This window comes from Aulonocara stuartgranti (genome assembly GCF_965226115.1).
Source record: "Aulonocara stuartgranti genome assembly, chromosome: 23".
Taxonomy (NCBI): Eukaryota; Metazoa; Chordata; class Actinopteri; order Cichliformes; family Cichlidae; genus Aulonocara; species Aulonocara stuartgranti.
This window is the reverse complement of record NC_138958.1, coordinates 27,310,326-27,326,187: the sequence shown is the minus strand read 5'-3', so window position 1 is coordinate 27,326,187 and position 15,862 is coordinate 27,310,326. Positions and strand designations below refer to the sequence as shown.

Below are 15,862 nucleotides of genomic sequence, written 5' to 3'. Positions count from 1 at the left end.
CAGACAAAGACAGACAAAATATAGAATTTTTTTTTTTTTTTTCTTTTTTCTTTTTTTTTTTTAAATGACATCAGAAACAGCAGTATGCGACATTACGTGATGGCAGAGCTTCAGTTCATCCTTTGTCATTTTTTTTTTTTTTTTTTTTTAATAAATAGGACAGGGGGAATGAATGAGAGAAAGAGGGGGAGAGAAAGAAAGAAAACCAAAGGGGAGAAGAGACGGTGAGAAGGGGGGGGAAGAGAGAGAAAAAAAAAAAAAAAAAGAACTCCTGGGTCACCTGTATGGAGAAAAAAAAAAAACAAACAAACAAAAAAAACAAACAGAGGAGACAGCAAACAACAAAGAGCAACATAATAATAGAGAAAACAAAGCACCATCACAATAAACTAGCTAGCCATAGATATCAATATTTACTAAATAATAAACGATATTGTGCAGCACGCAAGATAGACAGCGCACAGTGTGCTTTGAGGTAGCAGCCAAGAAAGCTTTAGTCCGTGTCTGTGAATACCCATGTGTGCATACCTGTGTGGATCAGCATGCTTGCATTCCAAAGGTTTCTCCATGTAATGATCTGCTAGGGAGTGTGGGGGGGCCACAGCCCCGTCCTCCAGGGTGTGAAGCGTGTTCTGGGGGCCTCTGGATGTCTGGAGTTTTGATCTCCTCCATACCCGCTTCATATAGAATTTTTGTACCAACAAGGTGATTCCCAAAGTGCTATTAGCTAAAAACTGGCATATTTCAGCATGGTGTGCAGTGTGACCTTAAGAAATGTGAGGACACTGGGCAAGTGGAGAGCAATAAGAAGAATTGTCAGACCTAAAAAAAATGTATCTGAAAGTCATGACTCTCTAATAGGATGAAAAGATGACACTTTAAAGAGAAAAAGTTTTGTCCAGTTTTGACTTCCTCTACTCACCACAGCAGTGCTGAAGCAGATATGTTTGCTGGTACTCAGTGTAAACTGTGGCGATGCTATAGGGACATCACAGTTGGCAGCACTGAAAAGATTCTAGGTATAACTCCTGGAAGTAACATCTGGCTTTTCTTTGCGGAAGAAATTAACAAAATTAGCAAGTACTAATACTGGGCTTTGTAATAGGAAAATACAATTTTAAAATTCAATGTTCAACAACAGTCCATGCTTAAACATCAAAAAAGAAAAAAATCTCTCTCTCTCTCTCGCTCTATCTATCTATCCATCTATCCATCTATCTATCTATATATATATATATAACACCCAGCACGCCCCTGCGGGCGGTTTATCCTTCAAGCTCGGGTCCTCTACCAGAGGCCTGGGAGCTTGAGGGTCCTGCGCAGTATCTTAGCTGTTCCCAGGACTGCGCTCTTCTGGACAGAGATCTCCGATGTTGTTCCCGGGATCTGCTGGAGCCACTCGCCTAGCTTGGGAGTCACCGCACCTAGTGCTCCGATTACCACGGGGACCACCGTTACCTTCACCCTCCACATCCTCTCGAGCTCTTCTCTGAGCCCTTGGTATTTCTCCAGCTTCTCGTGTTCCTTCTTCCTGATATTGCTGTCATTCGGAACCGCTACATCGATCACTACGGCTGTCTTCTTCTGTTTGTCTACCACCACTATGTCCGGTTGGTTAGCCACCACCATTTTGTCCGACTGTATCTGGAAGTCCCACAGGATCTTAGCTCGGTCATTCTCCACCACCCTTGGGGGCATCTCCCATTTTGACCTCGGGACTTCCAGGTTATACTCGGCACAGATGTTCCTGTACACTATCCCGGCCACTTGGTTATGGCGTTCCATGTATGCCTTGCCTGCTAGCATCTTGCACCCTTGCTGTTATGTGCTGGATTGTCTCTGGGGCATCTTTACACAGCCTGCACCTGGGGTCTTGCCTGGTGTGATAGACCCCAGCCTCTATGGATCTTGTGCTCAGAGCTTGTTCTTGTGCTGCCATGATTAGTGCCTCTGTGCTGTCTTTCAGTCCAGCTTTGTCCAGCCACTGGTAGGATTTCTGGATATCAGCCACCTCCTCTATCTGCCGGTGGTACATACCGTGCAGGGGCCTGTCCTTCCATGATGGTTCCTCGTCTCCCTCCTCTTTCTTGGGTTTCTGCTGCCTGAGGTATTCACTGAGCACTCGGTCAGTTGGGGCCATCTTCCCAATGTATTCTTGGATGTTCGTTGTCTCATTCTGGACTGTGGTGCTGACACTCACCAGTCCCCGGCCCCCTTCCTTCCGCTTAGCGTACAGCCTCAGGGTGCTGGACTTGGGGTGAAACCCTCCATGCATGGTAAGGAGCTTTCTTGTCTTTATGTCAGTGGCTTCTATCTCCTCCTTTGGCCAGCCTATTACCCCAGCAGGGTACCTGATCACGGGCAGGGCGTACGTGTTGATGGCCCGGATCTTGTTCTTACCATTCAGCTGACTCCTCAGGACTTGCCTGACCCTCTGCAGGTACTTGGTGGTTGCAGCTTTTCTAGCGGCCTCTTCATGGTTCCCATTCGCCTGCGGGATCCCCAGGTACTTGTAACTGTCCTCTATGTCTGCAATGTTGCCTTCTGGTAGTTCAATCCCCTCAGTTCTGACTACCTTCCCTCTCTTTGTTACTACGACTACACTTCTCCAGTCCGAACGACAATCCTCAGGCACCGCTTCCCAAGACATCTACAGGAAGCGGTGCCCGAGGAAAGCGGGGAGGATCATCAAGGACTCCAGTCACCCCAGCCATAAACTGTTCAGACTACTTCCATCAGGAAGGAGGTTCTGCAGCATCCGGTCCCGTACCAGCAGACTGAGAGACAGCTTCTTCCATCAGGCCATCAGACTGCTGAACACTTCATAGACACCTCAGCTTCACTACTGGAACTTTAACATTATGCACTCCCTACTGTACAGTAACGCCACTGTTTTGCACATGTCTCACTCTGTATATTTTATTTTATATATTTTATTTATTGTTTACTCTATTTAATTTGTAAAATATGTGTACACACACACACACACACACACACACACACACACACGTAGAAAAATATTTAGTATACACATCCAGAAATGCATATACTATTATATATTGTACATATATTTATTAGTTTCAGATGTAGCCATTCTTGTATTTTGCTTGTTTACATTATTGTATTTTGCACAACTCTGTTGCTTGTGAAGCTCACACACAAGAATTTCACTCACATGTACCAATGTACCTGCACATGTGATGTGACAATAAAAGTGATTTGATTTGATTTGATTTGACATTCCAATGTCATTGCTGTATAGCCTGGTAGTGTGGATCAGTGAATCGATGTCTCGTTCACTCTTGGCATACAGCTTGATGTCATCCATGTACAGGAGGTGGCTGACAACTGCTCCGTTCCGTAGTCGGTATCCGTAGCCAGCCTTGTTAATGATCTCACTGAGGGGGTTCAGGCCTATGCAGAACAGCAGTGGGGACAGAGCATCTCCTTGGTAGATCCCGCACTTGATGGTGACTTGTGCTATGGGCTTGGAGTTGGCCTCTAGTGTTGTACGCCACATCCCCATTGAGTTCCTGATGAAGGCTCTTAGGGTCCCATTGATCTTGTACAATTCTAGGCATTCCAGTATCCAGCTGTGGGGCATTGAGTCATAGGCCTTCTTGTAATCAATCCAGGCAGTGCACAGGTTGGTCAGTCTGGTCTTGCAGTCTCGGCTGACTGTTCTGTCTACCAGTAGCTGGTGTTTTGCGCCTCTGGTATTCTTGCCAATTCCTTTCTGTGTCCCGCTCATGTATTGACCCATGTGCCTGTTCATCTTAGCCGATATGATGCCTGACAGGAGCTTCCATGTAGTACTGAGGCAGGTTATTGGTCGGTAGTTGGAGGGGACTGGTCCCTTCTTGGGGTCCTTGGGGATCAGGACCGTCCGACCTTCGGTTAGCCATTCCGGGTGTCTCTCGTTAACTAACAGCTGGTTCATTTGTGCTGCCAGGCGCTCGTGGAGTGCAGTCAGCTTCTTTAGCCAGTAGGCGTGAACCATGTCGGGCCCTGGTGCTGTCCAACTCTTCATACTGGAGACCCTTTCTTGGATATCTGCCACTGTGATGGTTACTGGACCCTGTTCAGGGAGGTCGCTGTGGTCTGCCCTCAGATCCACTAGCCACTGAGCATTGCCATTGTGGGTTGCGTCCTTCTCCCATATGCCCTTCCAGTATTGCTCCGTCTCCAGCCTTGGTGGTGCTGTTCTCTTATTGTTCCCTTGCCACTGAGAGTACACCTTTGCTGGTTCTGTGGAGAACAGCTGGTTTATTCTCCTGCCTGCTATCTCTCTGGTGTACCTCCTCAAGCGGCTGGCCAAGGCTGTGAGTCTTTGCTCAGGTATGGACAGCTTGCTGTATTTCTTATGCACCTTCCTGCAACTCCGTTAGTTGGCTAACCTCCCTCCGTGCTACTTTGATCTTGCCCTCTAGTTCCTTCCAAAGACTACCTAAAAACCAAAATCAAGAACTTCTCTTACCGCAAATCAGAAAGCACACGCAATTTAAATTCAACCAATCCTCCCCCCCAGCAGTCTGCACTGCTAGATCACTCGCCAAAAGTCCGGTTTTGACACATCTGCATCTTTAGTTTCACTGCAGACATCAAAATTGAAAGTAAACATAAATTTTGATTTTAAAATGATCACAAAATGCTAAAATTTACAGTTATAGGTGTAAATCTGTCCAACTTGTAGTGCAGGCTCCGCCTTCTCCAAGCCTGATGGACTGATATCCTTTCAGGAACGTGAACGTATTTTTTTCCCCCTGTTTTTGTTATTTTACAGTCATGGGATTGAGCATCATCATGATCGTTACTCATCATCCACTCTCCCAGATTTGGCTCCTTGTGCCCTCATCCTCAAAGTTAATTCCAAATTGATAGACTCTGTTTTGGCATGAGCATTGGAAGAACTCCATCTAGCCATAACAAAACAACCTTAAGGTTTCATGGTTGTAATCAAGCTCAAAATAAACCGTGTCTTAGTCTAAAAGACCAGAAACTTAACATTTATTGTAGTTAGACACAGATGAACAAAATCAACATCAGACTATTAGTTTTCTTTGTGAAAATATACTGCCAATTTAAAGTGTATTCTTGAGTTTAATGGATTTATTTGTGTCTTTGGTGTTCGAGGTTATTAAAAAGTGCTCAAGTAATCCTTTTCCTGTGGCCTCACTGTAAAAATTTTGACTCCAGAGGCTCACAGTCCTGCAAATAGTCGTGCACATTGTCATTCCCACCCAATATAGACAAGAGTAGATTACATAAATTGATGTGAGGGGCAGCAGAAGGCCTCGACCCTCTTGTAACACAGATCACCTCTGCACTTGACTCTAGCTTGCTCATTGTGTCAGTGCACTGAGAAGAAAGGTCTGGGCAGGCAGCCTCCTGGTCATCTTTAATTCATGCGATTAAATATGCAGGAGGAGCCCTCCTTGTACCAGCTGTTAGACACCGTTAGTAAGCCATAATTCAAGAGTTCAAATCCGAGCAAATTGAGGGCGAGGTCGGAGAGAGCGCCGGCCAGAGAGGCATTATCCTCCAGCTGAGAGGCGAGAGGCAGGTTCAGTCAGGTGCAGCGCGAAGCCGAGGCTTGTTAATCCTCACGGCTGGAGGAAGATAAAGCAATGCGCTGCCCTTATAAATGCAGGCAGCAGCTCAGAGGTGGACATACTGGCACACAGAGACACAGACTAGTGCTTTACTTAAAACTCAATTTTGTGCAGTGATACAGACACACTTGCAACTTTGACCTCTACTGTCATCCCTCTAGTTTTTGGTTAATGAGCAAAACCTTTATCTCTTAAGCCTAAACTTGCCAGACATCGTGAAAAGGGTAACTGAACTTCATACACATCACAGTACACTTGACTGAAAATTTATTGAGGCTTGAAAGACTTCATTACCATTTACCGAACAGAAGTCCGACTCTATACTTGAACCAATAAACAGAACCTGAATTTCCTTCCAGTTGGATAAAAACTATGCAATTTCCTGCTTCATCTTCTTTCACCTACTCCCTTTAGTCACCACAGTGGGTCATCTGCATCTATCCCACCCTATCCCTAACATCCTTCTCTGTCACACAACCCTCTGTATGTCCTCCTTCACTACATCCATGAACCATGAAACAAAATTGTTCCAACCTTGTTTAATGGACTTTGAAGACAGGGGTCTGCAACCACTCCCAATCAGATGCCACCTTCAAAGAGATTCTGGTGTAGCAAGACGGTAATAAAACGGCAATAAGACAGAGTCAGTCTGGTATCAGTTTGGGATTGATTGGGTTCAAGTTGGCAATTACATGCGATCTGTTTGTGATAGACAGACAGTGTTCTCTCCTGTGTCAAAATAACTACTGTTTAATATTTAGCAACTCCAAGACTATTAGCATGCCAGCGCACAAGCACAATCAACAACATTGGGGTGAGGATGCATTTAAGTTACTAACTTCGAAGAGTCCAATTCACCAATGCCATCTATCTATAAGAAATCATGTCTGCATATTTAAATGATTTGGCCTTATAATTGATGAAAAGCCTAACCCTGAAAAAGAAGGACTTTCTGCGTGAGTAAAATATGTTTTAAAGTGCTATTTTAGCATCCCTTGAGTGCTAAACCTTGAGGAAACAACTTCTACAAAATCAAGATCTATGCAGGGTTAAAATTTGGGATCCTTGGATGGCATGATATGATAGTATTTCATATATCATATATCATGCTACCTTCTTTTTGACAACCTGGCTCATGCCTTTATCTTTGCTGCAACATTTCATCACTCTATCATTTTAACAGTTTATCTAAGAAAGCAAATTCCATGCTGTGATGTCGATTTGAGTATCTGTAAGTAAACAATTCAAATTTCTTGAATTTTTCAAATGCATTAAACTTCTACTTAAGTTTCTAAGTCTCTCTTCAAAAAGAGTTTTCAATCTGAATGAGACTTCTACCTACCTGAGCCTTCTATAAAGGATATATACGCTTACACTAAGTGTGCATATGTGCCTTTCTTCATGTGTATCTTCCCTGATTCCTAGCTGTGCAAAATCCCCCCATTGAGACAGTGCACCTACACAAATAAAGCACGTGTGTGGCGTTATATAATATGTGGATCAGCGTGTGTTCGAGCGCACACACGCGTGTCCGCAGAGGAAATCACCATTTCAATAAAGCTCTGATTAAACTTCCCATTTACCGTTGTAAAAGTACACAGGAACCTTCTCTTGGCAGGTTGCCTCCTGCAGCAGGCTGGTGCCAAGCTCTTTGAAACCCAATCAGTTTTTGGTTCTCAGATCACTATCCGCTTCTTAGTCTCTCCTCGCCTCTCTCCTCCTGGATCAGCAGCTCGTGTTGCAGGCTTGAAAGAGAAAAAAAAGGGAAGAAAGAAAGAGGCCGGTGGTTGGTCATCCATCAACACAGCCAGCTGGCGTTGGATCAACACCCACCAAGTCCAGCAGGCACCTGTTGGCAGTCTGCAAGGTGCAGCACACTGCAAAAAATAGACAACATCACAAGGCGTAGTTTCAAATGGAAGCTCGCAGGCATGTTTTCCTGAGAACAAATGAAAAGTGTGCCAAGTGCAGGAGATAATTACATTTCCTTGCAACACAATTTAATTTGTTTCAAGGATTTTGCATGATAATAACTTCACCGTTTTGTACTAATTGCATATGTGCTGACAGACATACTAAATACTAATTATGGAGTGCCGCTGCCTATTTCAAATGTACCTAAGATAATACCTTTCATTTTCTTGTTTTCTCCTGTTCTTCATATTTGAAGCAAAGGTTGTGTCTTTAAAGTTGGAAAGGTTTGAAGCAGAGTAAGAACATTTTATTCTTTTAACATCCTCCAGATCACTGACCCACTCCTTAGGGTTAGCTTGCATTTTAACACAAGCTAGACAAGCATAGTTTCATAAATTGGAAGATGTTACCTTTCAATTATGATAATGATCATTTTTGGTTTCTATTTTGGACAAAGACAAATTGGTCCTGGATGAAGTGCAAGATGGAGCATGACTAGGGTTGCCAACCGTCCCTTAAAAAACGGAATCGTCCCGTATTTAGAAACAAAAGCACACGTCCCGTATTGAGCTAATAAGGGACGCACTTTGTCCCGTAATACAGTGAGAATCAAAAGTAGTCTATAAATGTTAATGGAATTAACGCTTTGTTTGAAAACATAATTCCCAGCCCTTCTCCTGCTTTGTGACCAATGAGCTGACAGCACAGTTATGACAATTCGAGTATGACAATTCAGATTATCTCATTGGTCAAGGAAAGGTCGCTTGCGGAGAAAATACCGGAAGATAACAGATGACCACAACAAGAAGCATGGCCAACAGGGGAACAAACGCCGACACTGCGGTGCAAGTCTCGGATGACAGTACACCTAAAGCTGGGCAGACACTGTGCAATTTTTTCAGTCACGTTATTCAGCTCTTGCTCAAACTGCACGATTGACTCGCAGGGGTTAGAAGTTGATAGGTCACGATGCAGGTCTCACACTATACCGCCCGATGCTCTGATGCGACCTGAGTGCTCACACTGTGCCTCCATAACATGAAGGTTATAACAGAAAATCTGTCGCTCGCTCTCTCTGTCTTTCACTCACACAGACACACCACCATCAACTTTGCTAAATTGCTAATGAAAGACATTGATCAGGCAGCTGTGATTAAGCAGCAATGTAAATCCAACTATTTTCACGGTTGTTGTGGTCGTGATAATTTTGTGATGCCACATCGAAAAGGCTCGGATGAGCTTTCCAAAGTTCTACAAGTTGTGCCTCCATTGCTTGTGTCCAGATCACACGCTGCACAGCCGTGCTGTGCCGTCTTTTTCACCGACGTTTACGTGTTTGCGCATGAGCAGTGTGAGCGGCTGTGGTGACACCCTCACGAGCGATTGATGATCGGGAGCTGGTCGTGAGGTGTTAATCGCTTCTCGTTACCCCACGTATACTACACGATGCACGATGAAGGCCAAAATCGGGCCGATCACCAAATCGGCCGCACGACTCAAAAATCGGCTCAAAATGGGCCAAAAATCGCACAGTGTAAGCCCAGCATTAGAGCAGCAATGTTTGTTCCCCTCAGAGAAAGAAAAAAAAGGCTGCAAAAGTACAGGGAGGAATGGGAAAAGGGAAACACCTGGCTGGAAAAGTGCACGTTAACACCTTTAAAGCGCACTGCACTGTGTGCCGGCGCACTTTTTCCATAGGCATGCTTCTAATGGTGGGCACAAGAAGAACATGAGGGGCGTGAAAGCTCGGGGAACCCTTAACCAATTTCTTGTCCACCAGGCCATGGCAGAAGCAGATATGGTATGTAAACACTGGTTCGTTTTTTTAAACCCTCTGGTTAAGGTTAATATGGGCATGTGCGGTGAATATCAGCGCTATGTGGCCAGAAGTGTAATAATATAATTTATTTTGTGTAATAAACAACTGCAAGGATAGATGATTACAACAAATAGATGACTAATACATAAAAGTAATACATAGATGAATAATGATGATGAGTTATGATGCGTAATCATGGGAACAAGCGGGTTTACAAACAGGAGCAGCTGATTAGCATTAGAAAAGCTGAAATAACCTCAACTGAAGCCAATTGTACTAAATGCACTATATGTGCACTGTTACAAGAATATTTTTCGTTCTATTGCTTTCTATTAATTTATATAATTTTAAGTTAAGCAGGACAGAGCTCTTTTAAAGAAAGATTTACTTATATTCTCAAAAGCTAAGCATTACAGGCTTCTGTTTAAGAAAGAGACCTGTTTTACTGTGTTAATGTTGTCATTTTGACCTAAAAATAAATCGCTAAATGATCATTTGTTTCCCATATGGTCATATCACAAAGAATATGCATCTGCTTAAATCAAATTCAAGTCAAATGGTTAAAAAATAATTTCACACACAAAAAAAAAGAGCTACCACACTGGGAAGGGTGAAGACAACTGGGTTGCCCGGCCCTGGCCACGAGGTGTCCCTTATTTATTTTTCAGGGAGTTGGCAACCCTAAGCATGACTCAAAGACTCACATGTAGAAGAGACCAATGGACCTCAATGGGATAAGGGTTCCTGAGGCCTCACCTTTAAGCTGGGGCCTGACTGGGCTCAGCCTGAAGGAGTAACCCTAACCCACCCACAGAGTGGACTGGAGGGTTCCTGGACAATGTCTATCCGATTGTTCAGTCTGACGTCACTAGTCGTGTCTGGGTCTAAACTCCGCTGCAGGTCCATATATCAAATGATCACTGTGGCATTACTGAGAGTTGAAAAACTGTCTAAAGTCTTTCATCTGTAATAAAATGATCAGCGTTCTGCTCTACCAGGTGTAACAATTGAGTTTAACATCCAGGCATCCATGAAAACGGAATTTATGACATTTAACGGAGTTAGAAGTTAGCAGGAAGTTAGCTCGCTAGCTTCTATCTAAATACAATATAGCATGTCCTGACTGCGGGGTTTTGGAAACAAATTAAAACGTACAGCTCTGTTATCACTTACAGCATAAATGAAGACAGAAAACTAAACAGCAGTGACGTTTGTAGGGTTACTGAAGTTGGGCTAGCTGGTATATAATGATGTGCTACGTGACCGCTAGCGACACAGCTATGTTAGCATAATATAAACAAGCTAACTGTTTTTCCACTCGATAAAAGTTAACGTGAGTGTTCTCGGTGGTCAGAAACAAATGTAATCGCATGGCAGGATGCTGTAAAAAGACCAAACTTCAGCCAGGAGAACAACTGAGATAATCCATCCACAATACGAGGTTAGTCATTCATATACTGCTGCATGGGCTGGGCTGTAGTTACATCCTAAGGTTTTAAAAACTGAGCTTAAATAAATGATTAGTGGTAATAAAAGCCGAGGGGGGTCAACAGGGATCACTGACTGTTTTAGGAGCTTTTTGAGATCAAATAGAAGAAAATACATAACATTAAACATGTTAACAACACAAAAGCCATATTAAACGCAGACTACTTTAGACCCGGAAGTAGGATTCGTCACGTCATCACTGAACAACCGGATTACTGCTGCTGGATTCACAGCGTTTTTGAAACTGGTTCTCAGATGGTTCTCCGACTAGAATGCCACCTGGATGCCTCCTAAGTGAGGTGTTTTAAGCATATCCAACTAGTAGTAGACACACTGGTAGGACAGACACAGGATAGAGATTATGTCTCATTTTGGTTGGTAACACCTCAGAGTCCCCTCAGAAGAGCTGGAGATGGTGGATGTGGAGAGGAAGATTTAGCCATCTCTGCTTAGACTGCTGACCCCTCAATCTGGATCTTGATAAGATGCAAAAGATGGATTGATGGGTGGATAGTGAACTACAAATAAATATTTGTGCTACAGTTATAAGATTTCCATTTTCATATGCCACACAGATAAAAATTTAAAGGGTTAGTTTCAACCCTTACTGTAACCCTAAAGAAGTGACTGGTGGATACATAGAGGTGAAAACCTTAACATGAGAATTGCTTGCAACATGGCAAAAAGCACATTAGCTGTGCAGGCTGTAGAGAGACTGAGAAAAAGAGATGCAGGGAGTGAGAGTTTGACCGCAGTGACCAGTGGAATTAGAGGCAGAGCTTATCCCTACTCCGGTATCAACACATATAAGCCCAATGTTCCAACTCCACAAACCTGCCGTCCAATCCATCAAAACTCGACTCCCATCGACATAAAAACCTCCCTCTCTGCCTGTATTTGTCTTCCTAATTAATTACTTCACATGCCACAGTATGTTTCTCAAATGATAGATGATGGAAAATTATAGCTGTGGTGTCCCAAGCACAGCCGGCGGTAGATTTGTGCAGTCAGCTTCCAGCTTGCATTACCTGAGTAGATCTGGCGGCGTGCCCGAGCACTCAGACAGGACAGGACGGATTTGATGTTTGGTGTGTAAGAGGCTTTTTTCCCTTTTTTTGGGGGGGGGGGGGTAATGTTTCTAATGCCGGATTTAGTAGGTAAGCACAATCTGCCGTGTTCACCTATGTGATATTATCCAGCAAGGACGGAGGAAAGTCAGTCTGTTCAGTCTTTGTGGACCTAAAGGCTTTAAATGTTTGGCCTTCTGCTGCTGCATCTGGAGAAAAGCAGCTACATAACATTTTTATTTGGTTTTTGGTTCTTATTTTCTTCAAGTAACATGTGATTTCGTTTCCTTTTTTTATGTGGAGAATAAAAGAGCCATGTCATTTCTACTTTACAAAACTCTGCTTTTAAAAAAGCAAATACACGACTTTGTTTAACACATTTAAGCTCTGTAAAAGCCCCAAAAGACCTCCAACTAAACAATAATCATTACTGCTTCAGTAATCCTGAAGCAACATGTAGGGCAGCCGTATCTAAACACTCCTACAATTGCATTAAAGTCAGATTAACATTCCTTACATTAAACATTTTATGTGGACATTTAGGTAATTAACAACCTTCCAAAACCTACAGCAGGGTTACACCACAAAAATGCACATGAAAGCAAAAAGTAGGACATGAATGAAATGAGAAGAACACAAACTGTTAACCAAAAAGGCAAGGGCTGAAGCTCTATCAGAGCATGCTTAACTGAATAAATCAAGATATTTTTTTCACAAAAAGTAATAATCATACTTATATGATTACAATATTATATTCTATGTAATATACATGATTATATGTTCTGATTATATATGTATGTAAACCATCAAAATTTCTCATGTAAGTTAATCAGTTGGTGTGTGTGTGTGTGTGTGTGTGTGTGTGTGTGTGTGTGTGTGTGTGTGTGAGATAATATCAATATAAATGCATAATCGTACGCCCTGTACATTCAGGTCTGTAACATTTTGGACCAGTGACAGATTTTTGTAACCATGTCCTGCTCCTGTTGAAAATGTTATACTGTGTATAAAAATAACTGCAATTCCTAAACAGGTAATGCAGTACTTCTGAAAGTCTGCTGTTCAATATTTTAATTTAAAATCCACTATGGAGGTGTACAGAGGCAAAACTACTAAAAATGTCTTTGTTTGTCTAAAAAAGTATTCCCATAAATGTAGATTAATGAATAGTCCCTTAGTTGTTTCCTAATATTCCATCCATTTACAATATTTGCACATTGATATAGCTTGCTTCTGTGATATACAATATAGCCTTCCCCGTGGACAATGACAAGATTTAACTTGCCTTTTTTTTAGATATTGTTTTCCAAATGTCCTAATTTTCTTTTTAATTACTTTTTTATGTTCATAAGGTGCATCCATACTCATCAACAGAGATGGGCAGTAACGCGTTACTTGTAACGCGTTACTGTAATTCGATTACTTTTTTCAAGTGTGTGAATGGGTGAATGACTGAATGTAGTGTGAAGCGCTTTGGGGTCCTTAGGGACTAGAAAAAGCGCTATACAAATGCAGGCCATTTACCATTTACCATTCAAGTAACAAGTAAAGTAAGGGATTACTATTGCAAAAACGGTAATTAGATTACCGTTACTTTCCCATAGGAACGCTGCGTTACTGCATTACTAAAACCGTGATTTTTTTGCAAGAATGTCTCATGACAGTGACGTAAGCAAGTGCGATGTTCATGACAAGAGCTGTGTGCAGATCAACAATGGATAATATATCGAGTGCAGGAGAGAGTATGAGCGTGCAGCGTTTAAAGCGTGGAAGTACTGACCTTATTTTAAGTTTGATTCCATAAAAAGTGACAAAAACATTGTGCGTGGGAAGAAAACTTCTTTTTACAGCAAAAAAACCCCCCTAAACTTCCAAGCAAGCACCGAGTGCGCTACGACGTAATGGGAAATTCACAGAGAAACTCGCGGATTCTTCCACTGACCGCTGTGGCACACCTGCACCAGGGTAAACCTCTGCCTACCCTACTCCTGCTATACAGGTGAAAATAGAGCAACAGGACCGCTAGTCTTTGACTTCATTTATTTTCTGCTGTGTTTTACTTGCATCTATTTGAAAGAGTGAGTGTAAACACAAAAAAAATATTTTATTTTATGTGCTGGAATGTGCAGAAAATAGGTTTAAGTTTTAAACAAATTTCTTCCAGTCAGAGAATGTTGCATATAATAAAATTTTTGCTTGATGCATAAAGTTAAAAGATTAAAACTAATAAAACAAGTTTTAAAAAGGGACTTTTCCATTTGATTACATTTTGTATGATGGATTATGTAGAAAAAGTAGAATTGGGCTGAAAGATCTATCGCTTTATCACCTATTCAGGTTGTAAATCGTGTTTTTAAAAAGTAACTAAGTAACTAAGTAACTAAGTAATTATTTACTTTTGAAAATAAGTAATCAGTAAAGTAACGGGATTACTTTTTTAGGGAAGTAATCAGTAATTAGTTACTGATTACTTTTTTCAAGTAACTTGACCAACACTGCGCATCAACCTGGACATGTGTAAAACAGAATTTTAATGCAATTTGATTTTCACTGCATGTAACCAACAGTTTCGTTTATTTATGCAATCATATGATTCACCGTCTAGTTTTATCTTCATGTGCTTTCTTAAATGAAAACTTGTGTTAAATGAATCAATGTAAAATCTTTTTTTCCCAAGAAGACAAAGACTGTTTTATTTTGTATGTATAATTTGGTTATATAATATAATAATAACTTATAATATCATAGGTGGTGATTAAAATATTTAGAGCCAGCAAGAGAAAGAGTCTCAGTGTATTTCTAAATTTAACTTCAAGTCACTGTTTCTGTTTTTGTTTTCACTCTACTTGTTTATTTCTTTAAAAACACAGACTGTTAGATCTTGCAGCACTACAACTACTTTTTGCCATGAAAAATACTTAAAATTTCTGCATGAGTAAGTTCAAAATCCTCATTTATCTTACATTGGACCACAGTGTTCCAAGCTCCGTATACTGCTTTAGCACCTCCCGCATTAAATTAGCTTTCTTCTGATTGGCTGCCCCTGGTAAACAGGTTTGAACAGCGAGTGTGCACAACCTCTGTGTTGGAGAGGACCATATTAGGGATGGTCACTCTCTGTGACATCATACAGATCCAAAACAAGAAAAAAACAATCCTCCTTACATGACCATTTCAGCCCTAAGCCTTTTGCAGCAAATGGCTATATTCTATATTCTCTGAAACAGCTACTGGAGGTTTCTTCCTGTTAAAAGAGATTTTCTTTTCCCCACTTTTGCCAACTGCTTTCTCGTAGGAGCCTGTCGGGTTTCTACTCATTATGCTGTAGGATCTTTACCTTAAAAATGATTTAAAAAAAGAAATGAAAGTTGTTTATTTGTTAAGAAAATTCAGCGTTTCTGTGTCTGAAAAGTGAACTTCTTCTTCTTCTCCTGTATCTGTGATACATGCTGTCCACTTTGCAGCAAAGCCTTCAAGACTTACTTTTTTACAAGAGTAGTTCTCAGCGCAGGAGTATTACAGGAGTAATAAACAAACAAATCGACAGGAGCCCTCCTATTGCTCCCTTTTTGGAAAAAATATTTTTGATCAGTCGTACTGCCTAAGGCCAGGTCTTTAATACAAATTCCAGGCCTTTGATTCACTGTGCTGTCCGGTTTTAATAATGCAGGCATGTTCGCGGGTGGTTTGTGCCGTCTCCCCTGCCCCTCCTCCTGAAGAAGGCCGCTTCCTCAAGGCAATGTCAAAAAAAAAAAAAAAAAAGACCAGCGCTGGACAGGAAACGCTCACCGTGAGAGAAAGTTAGGATGGGAGCAGTGGGGGTGTGAGAGAGAGAGAGAGGAAATGAAAAGTAGGGGGGAGAAAAGTTTCTCTTTTTTTGTACTGGGAGCACAAAAGAGCATATTAAACAGTAAAGTTTATCAGTCTAAATTAAGTCTTGAATTCACAGCTTCTTTAATCTT

The 15,862-nt window shown here is 41.7% G+C and overlaps 2 long non-coding RNA genes across 2 annotated transcripts in view; one reads left to right on the top strand and one right to left on the bottom strand.

Annotated features, from left to right (window-relative positions):
- Positions 1-128: 128 nt before the first annotated feature.
- On the bottom strand, positions 129-598 carry LOC309701368. Its single transcript, XR_014274958.1, has 2 exons — positions 529-598; positions 129-280 (listed from the first exon to the last, which is right to left on the bottom strand). It is a non-coding gene; the product is annotated as an uncharacterized lncRNA (long non-coding RNA).
- Positions 599-10,214: 9,616 nt separating this feature from the next.
- LOC309699967 overlaps positions 10,215-15,862 on the top strand; it is a 30,261-nt gene continuing 24,613 nt past the window's right edge. Inside the window, exon 1 of the long non-coding RNA XR_014274543.1 lies at positions 10,215-10,786. This is a non-coding gene — a long non-coding RNA (uncharacterized lncRNA). The remainder of the gene's footprint in view (positions 10,787-15,862) is intronic.